This window comes from Rutidosis leptorrhynchoides, chromosome 1 (assembly GCF_046630445.1).
Source record: "Rutidosis leptorrhynchoides isolate AG116_Rl617_1_P2 chromosome 1, CSIRO_AGI_Rlap_v1, whole genome shotgun sequence".
NCBI lineage: Eukaryota > Viridiplantae > Streptophyta > Magnoliopsida > Asterales > Asteraceae > Rutidosis > Rutidosis leptorrhynchoides.
The window spans coordinates 54,960,192-54,973,823 of NC_092333.1; positions in this window are offsets into that span (position 1 = coordinate 54,960,192).

Below are 13,632 nucleotides of genomic sequence, written 5' to 3' on the forward strand. Positions count from 1 at the left end.
CCCTCGCACCAGTTTCTCCAAAATCGTTACACAAGCGCGTAGTTTGTTAACTTCTTCTAGTACTACTGGATGATTGACGGTTGAAGCGAGCGGATGAATAAGATTCGAGATATGGAAAAGTATATAATCGTGACGAGATACTCTAAAAATGAGAGAGAGAATGATTGCTCGAACAGGTTCGTCGGTAAGTGCTTTCAGGTTCATTGCCAAGAGGGCAATTTGATGAATGAGAAGGATCTTTGTTGTGAAATGATTTTCGGATGTCGGATGATATTCTAACTATATAGAATATCTATATATAATTCTAAAGATTTCGTAGGCTACAGAGGAATTTACGGCATATATCAGGCAAGTCTAAGATGCGCTAAGATATGAATTTCGTCTATACACTATCGATGCACTAAATGCAATAAGACGTGTCTAGACTTATGAATGATAAGCAGGCAATTTCCTAAGGATGATAAGCAGATGATTTCCGACTAGGAATGATAAGCAAAACTTTTGACAGGTAGACACGGTCAAAGTCCAGACTCACTAATGTATCCTAACAACTACCAGTTAGACACACTAATGCAATGCCTGGTTCGCTAAGACCAACGCTCTGATACCAACTCTAATAACCCGAACTAATCCATCCGGACAACGTCCATATTGATTATAAACGAATTATAATAGTTGTTAACATAGCGAGGTACTTGACCTCTATATGATACATTTTACAAACGTTGCATTTATTCTTAAAAGGCAATCTATCTTTACATCAAAAATTGATATGATCGTCTATCATTTCACAATATCCAAATGACCTAATCTGTCTTTTACTTAATGATAGTCTTTAATAATCTTCAATGACTCGAATGCAACGTTCTTGTATCATAGCTTAATTTGGTCCCATCTAGTATCCTTAATACGAGCTAAAGCACAGCGGAAGTCTTAATTCGTACCTGAGAATAACATGCTTTAAAACGTCAACATAAAGTTGGTGAGATATATAGGTTTGATGCTAGCAGCGTTATAACAATGGACCACAAGATTTAGTATATAATCATTTAATAAAAATATTCTAAATGGTTGAGCACTTGGTAACCATACTTAACATTTAATCACGTCGCATATTCCCTTTAATATGGAATCTTACTACACTGTACCGAGTGTAGTCACGAAACGAAGTACTGTGCAACCGTTGATTACTGGTCGTCCAGTCCGGTTGGGGTTGTCAGGCCCGATAGATCTATCAACAGGATTCGCGTTTACAATACCGCTGTAAATATTAGTTACCAAGCTACAGGGAAGTATGCCAGTGGTACAACTCAACGTAGAATATATTTTTCAGTTACTTGTGTCCATAACGTAAAACATTTATAAAAACAGCGCATGTATTCTCAGCCCAAAATATTTAAAGTTCAAAAGGGACTATATACTCACCTAATGTATTTTGTAGTAAAAATACATATAACACCATTGATAACTTATAAGGTTGGCCTTCGATTCACGAACCTAATTATATATTTTTATATCGTTTAATATCTATTTAACAAGTGAAGTTAATTTATAGTGTACCACAATCCTAATGCTCGAGACTAATATGTAAAAGTTAACAGAAATTCATTTGACTCAAAAAGATTTCCAAAATTTATACATAATTATTTTTAGTTAAATATTGTCATTTTATATTCTTAAATATTTTTACAAAATTTATTAGAGTAAATTATAATATAATTCACTTATTAATAAATAAAACTTTACATAAAAATATATACTAAAATGATAAGTTAATACTTTATAATAATATTTTCAAAGAATTTATACACGATTAAATATAATTAAATATTGTTGTTTAAAATATTTTTATAAAACTTATTAAAGTAATTAATGCTATAATTCATTACTAATACTTTATATATATATAAAATGATGTTTTATAATATTTACATCAAAATTTTAATGTTAAAAATAATAAATTGATAGTTTTAATAATAATGATCAAAATAATAATTTAATGATCAAAATAATATTTTGATAGTTTTAAAAATAATATTTTAATAGTTTTTGATAAAAAAAAATATATATATTTTAATTGTTGATAAAAATCATGATAATAATATTTTGATAATAATAATTATAACAATCAATATTTTTTTTTAACAATGATTTTAATGAGGTCGTAGTAAAAATATTCATTTTTAATAATTTACACAAAATTCAATTGACTATATTATCAAATTCATCCGTCGAATCCATTCGACATCTAAATGAAAAGTTTATAGTTTTTCGCCATCTTTCCAAAAACATATATATCATATAGCTTATCTTAACCGCATGAGTATCTTACTCAGATTCTATCCTAAAACATATTTTGTCAAAAATAAATAAAATAACATGCACGATCCTAATTTCTCGAGCACTAGTCAGGGATACACTAAAAGTAAATAAAAGTCAAGTTTAGAGTGCTCACGTATCAATATTGAGATTCAATATTGCAGGATAGTATTTAGACACAACGAAGTTGACAAACACTAGTTTGTTTCACGAGCAAAACCCCTGATCATTACCCATAACCTCCATAGCTATAACCCATAATCTCCTTAATTCTATACCATTCATGAAACCAGTTTTGGAACACTTGGGCAGAGCCCCGTCATAATATTTTGGGTATTTTTAACATTAATAGCACTCCTAATCGTAAAATCAACATTATTAATCTTGATCTTAATCTTATTATTAATAATAATAAGATTAATTAATTTTTAAAATTAATAATAATAATAATTATAAGTAATACTACGGAGTAATATAAATGTATATGTGTGTGTTGTGCGATGAAATGAAAAAAAACTGGTACCTAGAAGGCCTTTTAAAGAAATTTTCGTCACCTACCCACTTTATGTCGGCAAAACATTACACATTTCGTGTAGATGGGTACACGATTCGTGTAAGGTATAGTCACGAAAGTTGTAGATTTTTGAGTTACGGTCGTTTGGACACCAAGATCACCCTTTTTCGAGTCCGAATGAATTAGTTATGATTTTTCTCGTGCAAGTGCGCAGGTTTAGTGATTTACAATGTTTTAACTTACAATCATGTGATGAAATGTTGTAGTCTTTTGGTGTCATTAAAAATCTTTATATTATCTTTATTTTTATTTTTATATTATTGAAAATCCATAAAAATATTTTATAATCAAATTATATTATATCGAGAAAAAAAAAAATGTGTTCGTTGTTTAACTAAGTGTTTTTAAATACAAAACGTTTTATATTTAGTTAAAGACTATATTTAATCATTTTGTAAAATACATAAATATATATTTAATAAACACGTTTTAATTAAATATTTATTTTTATAAAAATCACGGACCGTTACATTTATCGTTTAACAAAAGGTTTCTAGAAAAGTTATGACTTTTAAAATAACGTTAAAACGTTTAATCTTATTAAAATGATTCTTAAATAATTTGACAAAAATGGTTTCAGATATTTATTAAACATATTATCTTTTACTCTTGCCAATATAATAATCTTATTTCAAAACCTATTACGTATCTAATACTTTTGTTATCGTTAACTATAAATAATCATATAACACATATACACATAATCATTCGTGAATCGTCAGGCTTGGTCAAAAGGGTAACTAATCTTCCAGATTTAGATTTCAGACTTTCTAGACTCAACATCAAGGTTTTTGCTTATCGTGTCGGAAACATATAGAGTTTAAGGTTTAAATTTGGTCGGAAATTTCCGGGTCGTTACAATATATATATATATATATATATATATATATATATATATATATATATATATATATATATATATATATATATATATATATATATATATATATATATATATATATATATATATATATATATATATATATCTGTATTTATAATTAATTTTATTAATTAATAATTATAAATATAATAACAATACTCTTAATATTATAAATACTAATATAATGATAATAATAATATTATTATTATTACTGATAATGTTAATAATAACTAATAAATTTGTAACCATAATATTATTATTAATAATAATATTAATTATAATAATACTAATATTTTTAATGATAAGAATAATATTAGTAATAATAATACTATAATAATTTATATATCAAACTTCATATCTATATGTTATATATTGAAAATAATACTATTAATAATACTGATTTTAATATATAACAATGTACATATAATTATAAATTAAGTATATATATATATATATATATATATATATATATATATATATATATATATATATATATATATATATATGATTGAATGTACACACATATCTATATACACACACATATCTATTTACAATTAATTGTTCGTGAATCGTCGAGACTGGTCGAACGGTGATTAAATATATGAAACAGTTCAAAAATTTTGAGCGTCAACCTATCAGACTTTTCTTATCGCGTTAAAATATTAAATCGTACCGAGAGTTTGGTTTAAAATTAGTCGCAAATTTTCGGGTCGTCACAGTACCTACCCGTTAAAGAAATTTCATCCCGAAATTTGAGTAGTGATAGTTGGAATTGAAATCGAGAATGTTTTAATACCAGATTTGAACTTAGATTCTTAATAGAAAGATTTTATTCTTCTAAGAATGTTTCATCGAAGATAAATGGTAAGATTTAAAGATTTCTTCGAGTTTGATACGTAGATAGATTTATGAATGCTCTACTCGGGTCGAGTTTGATTTCATAATGAATTCGAATCAAGTAACATGATTCATGATGAATATAAGTCAAGTAACACGGTTCATGGTGATAGTAAGGTTGATCAAGCATTACTATCATCACAATCCATTAGAACTTCTGCATGACTTACTGTAATATAATCACGTTGATCAAGTGTCATTATATTACATTAACTCATGCTTTCATTCTAATATTACCCTAAAATATCAAAGGATTTAAAACTTCTAGGGTTTCATTAGAATTTAGAAGTCGAAACAGTTTTCAATATGATGTACTAAGGATAGAATGACAGCGAAGATAATTACGAACAAAAATGATATAAAGATACCTTTAGAAATGTTGAGGATATTTACGACTAAGGAAGATATAACGATATCATAGAATATTGAAGATGTTTATGATAAAGAAAGAAGATTTCAATATTTTTTCGAGCTTTTTCAATGTACCATTCTTTTGTTATCAAGCTTTCAGTCATTAAGACCATCTACTGCTTTTGCTGCTTCATCATCATTCTCATATCTGAATCATTGGTTATCGATTAGAGGTGTTTCAAGAATTTCTGAAGGGTTTGAATGCAGATGGTAATTGTCAAGATACAAATGATGTTTAAGATGAAATCAAGTGGCAAACTTGAGGAAATATTTAACTGTAGTAGATGTAACTTATTAGAGATATTTTAAATCAAAATGTGTTATAATTAATATTTCCTACTCTTTTAATACTTTTTAATTGCCCAAGGTTAGTATAGGTTTAAAGTTTACGTAGTTAATTAATTGGTTACTAATCAATTTTATTTTGTCCATTATTTTCTTCATTATGCCACTCGTCAAATCTTGACTTGGATTCTGATCGGTTAAAATCCGAATATGAAATTGAATTTGAATAAAAATAGTTGATCTTTGGTGAACGGATATGTATATGTGTGGTTTTGGGCAGTATTGTTATTGACTGCTAAATCTAAATTGAAGAATGTACCGTGTAACTTATTAATGTGAAAACTAAATATTCCTCGGGTATTACCTACCCGTTAAAATATTTTCACCATTAACAGTTTGTACAAAAGAACTTTTAATTACAATCTTTATGAAAATATGTATACATATATATTTTCTTCAGATGTAATCATGGATTTAATGAGTCAATATAATATTAAACTCATTTGATTTACCGTTAGAACTAGAATGCATAATCTCTAAAACATTAGAGATTACATAATTGCCATGTAGAACGAAGATAATGATGTAGAACGATACGTAGAACGAATATAATCGATGTAGAACGATACGTAGAACGAAGATTATGTTCGAGGTATAGATGGTGATATTGAGGCGTGTGATGTTGAGGTTTGTGTTGTTGGTGGTACTGGTGTTGTTGATGCCGGTGATTCTTCTAGTGCGTGTAATCTTTGCACCATATTCTCCAAAACCACTACTCGAGAACGAAGTTCGTTGACTTCTTCTATTACTCTGGGATGATTGGGAGTTTGAACAAGTGGATGAATAAGATTTAGAATTGTAGATATTACGTAATCGTTGCAAGTTATTCTGGAAATGAGGCTGAAAATGGTGGTTCGGATAGGTTCGCCGGTAAGTGCTTCAGGTTCATCGCCAAGAGGGCAATATGGTGGATGGAAGGGATCACCTTCTTCTTGTCTCCAATAATTAAGTAGGCTACGAACTCATCCACAGTTCATCCAGAATTGATGATGGCTAATTGGTTGATCCATTCTGGTTTCACTGCTTTCGGAGCTCAGATAGGAATCCATATCGGAATAGCTATCGGAATTCAAGGGACTCGAACTTGTTGCTGGATCCATCTTGTACAATCAGGGAAATGATTTTTGATATGTAATGATTTTCGAATATCGGATGATACTCTAATTACATAGAATACTTAATACCTATGTATAGTACAGAAGATCCCGTAGATTACGGAGGGAATTAAGGAAACGTGTCAGACAAGGTCTAATGTGATGGAATATGAATTCGTCTGTACACCATCTATGAAATAATTGCAATAAGACGTGTCGAGACTGAAAATAATAAGTAGATATTTTTCGGCAAGGAATGAAATGCAAAACTTTTGACATGCAGACAAGGACCAAGCCTAGACTCATTAATGTATCCTAACAACTACTAGGTCGAAGTCCAGACTCACTAATGCATCCTAACAACTATCTGTTAGACACACTAATGCAAGGCCTGGTTCGCTAAGACCACCTCTCTGATACCACCGATAACGACCCGTCCTAATCCACCTGGACGAAGTCTTCAAGAGATGGTCCCATTGCTAGGTTCTGACCTCTATATGCCATGAACGACTCCATGTAATATCTTTAAAATGAGCAAATGCACAGCGGAAGATTTCTTTCATACCTGAGAATAAACATGCTTTAAAGTGTCAACCAAAAGGTTGGTGAGTTCATAGGTTTATCATAAACAATAAAATTCATCATTTTGATAGACCACCAGATTTAAATACAGTACACCTATCTCGTGTACGAAACCATTTTTCATAATGCTTGGCAGAGTAGGTTCATATCCTTTTCTCCCCCGTAGGTTGCCTCGCGATTTTTAATAACCGTACACATATCTCGTGCACAAAAATAACATACACATAACCTGTGTATAAAATCATTCTTTCGATACATAACATTCACTTTGCTTTCATTGCTTGGATTGGTAACCGACCTTAACATATAATGCGCATCAATAATATCCCCAAAAATAGAACATCTCGTCTGTATAATATATAAACTTCGAAGTACTAAACACCACGCCCACTAGCTCTTCCGTCTAGTGAACATTCTGGGTGGGGGTGTTAAACTCGGTAGCTACCTTTAGGATTCGCGTGAATTAGGGCCATACCCGTTTTTAATTCTTCGGTTACCAAGCAATAATAATTAGAGGAAAATATTCACAACAATTAGTGCAATTATAACGTCCAACTAATTCAATAATAATCCACAGAACTTCTGTCTGCATAATAATTCATTCGAGGAATGTTTTGCTTATGTCATATCGCGTCAAACATTTATAAAAGCATTTCATGTATTCTCAGTTCAAAATGTATTTCAAAAGCATTTAATAAAGCAGTTATGAAAACAGCGCATGTATTCTCAGTCCCAAAAATGTAAAGAGTAAAAGGGAGCAAATGAACTCACTATACGATATTTTGTAGTAAAAATATGCATACAACGAAACTGAATAACGCAGGGTTGGCCTTAGATTCACGAACCTATATTAGGTATATATATATATTAACACATATAATTGTAATCGAACAAATTTATATATTCTTATTAATTGTTATTTTAGTAATTTGTATGTTTCATTAATAACTAAATTAACTATATTTATTTTATATACTTTAGATACTTAGTTAGTATTTATTATGAAAATATTAATGTTGTTATGTGATATGTATTAAATATATTCTTATATAGTTATTTATTTGATAAAATAATATCAATAATAATAAATAACAATTGGTATTTTTTTATGATATTAATAATAATAATATTGATACTACTAATAATCTAAATGATAATTTTAACAATAATATAAATTTTGATAAAAATGATAATAATAATAATAATAATAATAATAATAATAATAATAATAATAATAATAATAATAGTAATAATAATAACTATAATAATTATAAAAATAATAATTTTTCTAATAATGATAATAATAATGATATTAATATTAATAATACTTATTTTAATAATAATAATGATATTAATGATAATATTACTTATAATACCTAATGTTAATACTTATTATTGATATACTTATTAATGATAATAATATTAATCATATAACAACAATAATTAATAATAAACATAATAAAAATAATACTAGTAATAATAATAATAATAATAATAATAATAATAATAATAATAATAATAATAATAATAATAATAATAATAATAATAATAATAATAATAATAATAATAATAATAATAATAATAATAAGAGATATATTTCTACCTTAAAGGATTTTCCAAAAATAAATGTCTGAGTCTGGGCTCTAACCCGAGACCCCTCGTTCACCCAACAATGCATCTAACCACTGAACCGTCCATTTCATTTCTGAATTAAATGCCTAGATAATTACTTTATCACGTTGATGACTTGAAGCCCAAATACAAATTCACAACCCAACTTCTCATAAGCCCAACTTGATTAGGTTTTCTTAGAGTGTTCGTTAAAAGCATCTGGGAAAAAACTTACTCGCTAGCAACAGGATAGTAAGAGAGGAGTTTGCAGTAAACAAAACTTCGATTTTTAGGTTTCATAAGTTTCTATTCGATCTCTTCCTGGTTCATCTCATCATCACATCGTTCATCATAATTATCATTCACGATCATTATAATCTTTGTAATATCATTCATCTATCGTTATTCTATGTATCATTTATCAAATACCGCTACCATCATCATATACTACATCATCAACTATAAACCCTAACTATCATTCTTTTTATCATCATTGTGCATTCGGTCATCATCATACCCTAACCATCGTTATCTTCGTGATCATCATCATTATTTAGTCAAATTAAATTCACGGCCTAGTTAACTAAGCTGGATCTTCAGCCCATTCATAATTATCAAGTAAGCCTAAAAATCAAGTAAGCCTACTAAAATAAGTACACGAGCCCATTTAGATTAGGTTGTTTTTCAATGGCCCGTTAGAGTTGGTTTGTTAGAAACAGAAATCGTATGGCAGTAGTTGTAGCAGCAACGATTAACAATATGATAGCAGTAAGGATTGTCGAGCAGTAATAGGAGATTTGGTAATCTCGTTTGAAACAGATAATAACGGCAGCAGCAGTCATGAGTGGTTAGGGGTTTAGTTCAAAAGGTTGTAGCAAAGGTGTGATTATAATGGTGTTTGGGAAAAAATATTCGGTTGTTGCCTCACAGGAAACAGAAATCATGGCTTTTGCTTTTCGTTCAGAATAAAGAAATTAATAATTAGATGTACCTAATGAATTCCACTAACACAAAGTGTGGGTCTAAGCTTTGTGAATGATATTTCGAATGAAAAGTTTTGCAAGCTGTAAAGCTAATTAAAAAGTGTAAACTTTATCTCTCAAATGTTGAAATACGCATAAATGTCCAATACTCAAATCATTATAAGTTATCTATTTCTCATTTGTGCCACACAGAATGTTGTGTGATGGTGCTAGTGTGGCTAAAAGGGAGTTCACGTAAGACACAACAACAGAAAAGAAAAATGGTAACAGATGCGTGATTTTTATGGTGTTTGATCATCGAAGAAGAAGAAAGAAGAGGAGGAGAGAAGGTGGTTCCCGGTTAAGTGGTGGTGGTGGTGTACGGCTGACCCAACATAAAGACATGAGCATCCATGATGATAGAGGTTGTGAAATGGTTGTTATAATGGAATAAAAATTTTTAATGGGGTTTGGTTATTCTTGGTGATGAGGGTGGTGGAAGGTGATTTGTTGTTATGGATGGTTGTTTGTGAAATGTCCCGTTCTTATTGATTAAAAACGTTCCATATTAATTGATTTCGTTGCGAGGTTTTGACCTCTATATGAGACGTTTTTCAAAGACTGCATTCATTTTTAAAACAAACCATAACCTTTATTTCATAAATAAAGGTTTAAAAAAGCTTTACGTAGATTATCAAATAATGATAATCTAAAATATCCTGTTTACACACGACCATTACATAATGGTTTACAATACAAATATGTTACATCGAAATCAGTTTCTTGAATGCAGTTTTTACACAATATCATACAAACATGGACTCCAAATCTTGTCCTTATTTTAGTATGCAACAGCGGAAGCTCTTAATATTCACCTGAGAATAAACATGCTTTAAACGTCAACAAAAATGTTGGTGAGTTATAGGTTTAACCTATATATATCAAATCGTAACAATAGACCACAAGATTTCATATTTCAATACACATCCCATACATAGAGATAAAAATCATTCATATGGTGAACACCTGGTAACCGACAATAACAAGATGCATATATAAAAATATCCCCATCATTCCGGGACACCCTTCGGATATGATATAAATTTCGAAGTACTAAAGCATCCGGTACTTTGGATGGGGTTTGTTAGGCCCAATAGATCTATCTTTAGGATTCGCGTCAATTAGGGTGTCTGTTCCCTAATTCTTAGATTACCAGACTTAATAAAAAGGGGCATATTCGATTTTGATAATTCAACCATAGAATGTAGTTTCACGTACTTGTGTCTATTTTGTAAATCATTTATAAAACCTGCATGTATTCTCATCCCAAAAATATTAGATTTTAAAAGTGGGACTATAACTCACTTTCACAGATTTTTACTTCGTCGGGAAGTAAGACTTGGCCACTGTTGATTCACGAACCTATAACAATATATACATATATATTAAAGTATGTTCAAAATATATTTACAACACTTTTAATATATTTTGATGTTTTAAGTTTATTAAGTCAGCTGTCCTCGTTAGTAACCTATAACTAGTTGTCCACAGTTAGATGTAAAGAAATATATCGATAAATATTATCTTGAATCAATCCACGACCCAGTGTATACGTATCTCAGTATTGATCACAACTCAAACTATATATATTTTGGAATCAACCTCAACCCTGTATAGCTAACTCCAACATTCACATATAGAGTGTCTATGGTTGTTCCGAAATATATATAGATGTGTCGACATGATAGGTCGAAACATTGTATACGTGTCTATGGTATCTCAAGATTACATAATATACAATACAAGTTGATTAAGTTATGGTTGAAATAGATTTGTTACCAATTTTCACGTAGCTAAAATGAGAAAAATTATCCAATCTTGTTTTACCCATAACTTCTTCATTTTAAATCCGTTTTGAGTGAATCAAATTGCTATGGTTTCATATTGAACTCTATTTTATGAATCTAAACAGAAAAAGTATAGGTTTATAGTCGGAAAAATAAGTTACAAGTCATTTTTGTAAAGGTAGTCATTTCAGTCGAAAGAACGACGTCTAGATGACCATTTTAGAAAACATACTTCTACTTTGAGTTTAACCATAATTTTTGGATATAGTTTCATGTTCATAATAAAAATCATTTTCTCAGAATAACAACTTTTAAATCAAAGTTTATCATAGTTTTTAATTAACTAACCCAAAACAGCCCGCGGTGTTACTACGACGGCGTAAATCCGGTTTTACGGTGTTTTTCGTGTTTCCAGGTTTTAAATCATTAAGTTAGCATATCATATAGATATAGAACATGTGTTTAGTTGATTTTAAAAATCAAGTTAGAAGGATTAACTTTTGTTTGCGAACAAGTTTAGAATTAACTAAACTATGTTCTAGTGATTACAAGTTTAAACCTTCGAATAAGATAGCTTTATATGTATGAATCGAATGATGTTATGTACATCATTACTACCTTAATTTCCTTGGATAAACCTACTGGAAAAGAGAAAAATGGATCTAGCTTCAATGGATCCTTGGATGGCTCGAAGTTCTTGAAGCAGAATCATGACACGAAAACAAGTTCAAGTAAGATCATCACTTGAAATAAGATTGTTATAGTTATAGAAATTGAACCAAAGTTTGAATATGATTATTACCTTGTACTAGAATGATAACCTACTGTAAGAAACAAAGATTTCTTGAGGTTGGATGATCACCTTACAAGATTGGAAGTGAGCTAGCAAACTTGAAAGTATTCTTGATTTTATGAAACTAGAACTTTTGAAATTTAAGAAGAACACTTAGAACTTGAAGATAGAACTTGAGAGAGATCAATTAGATGAAGAAAATTGAAGAATGAAAGTGTTTGTAGGTGTTTTTGGTCGTTGGTGTATGGATTAGATATAAAGGATATGTAATTTTGTTTTCATGTAAATAAGTCATGAATGATTACTCATATTTTTGTAATTTTATGAGATATTTCATGCTAGTTGCCAAATGATGGTTCCCACATGTGTTAGGTGACTCACATGGGCTGCTAAGAGCTGTTCATTGGAGTGTATATACCAATAGTACATACATCTAAAAGCTGTGTATTGTACGAGTACGAATACGGGTGCATACGAGTAGAATTGTTGATGAAACTGAACGAGGATGTAATTGTAAGCATTTTTGTTAAGTAGAAGTATTTTGATAAGTGTATTGAAGTCTTTCAAAAGTGTATAAATACATATTAAAACACTACATGTATATACATTTTAACTGAGTCGTTAAGTCATCGTTAGTCGTTACATGTAAATGTTGTTTTGAAACCTTTAGGTTAACGATCTTGTTAAATGTTGTTAACCCAATGTTTATAATATCAAAAGAGATTTTAAATTATTATATTATCATGATATTATGATGTACGAATATCTCTTAATATGATATATATACCTTAAATGTCGTTACAACGATAATCGTTACATATATGTCTCGTTTCAAAATCATTAAGTTAGTAGTCTTGTTTTTACATATGTAGTTCATTGTTAATATACTTAATGATATGTTTACTTATCATAATATCATGTTAACTATATATATAACCATATATATGTCATCATATAGTTTTTACAAGTTTTAACGTTCGTGAATCACCGGTCAACTTGGGTAGTCAATTGTCTATATGAAACCTATTTCAATTAATCAAGTCTTAACAAGTTTGATTGCTTAATATGTTGGAAACATTTAATCATGTAAATATCAATCTCAATTAATATATATAAACATGGAAAAGTTCGGGTCACTACAGTACCTACCCGTTAAATAAATTTCGTCCCGAAATTTTAAGCTGTTGAAGGTGTTGACGAATCTTCTGGAAAGAGATGCGGGTATTTCTTCTTCATCTGATCTTCACGCTCCCAGGTGAACTCGGGTCCTCTACGAACATTCCATCGAACCTTAACAATTGGTATCTTGTTTTGCTT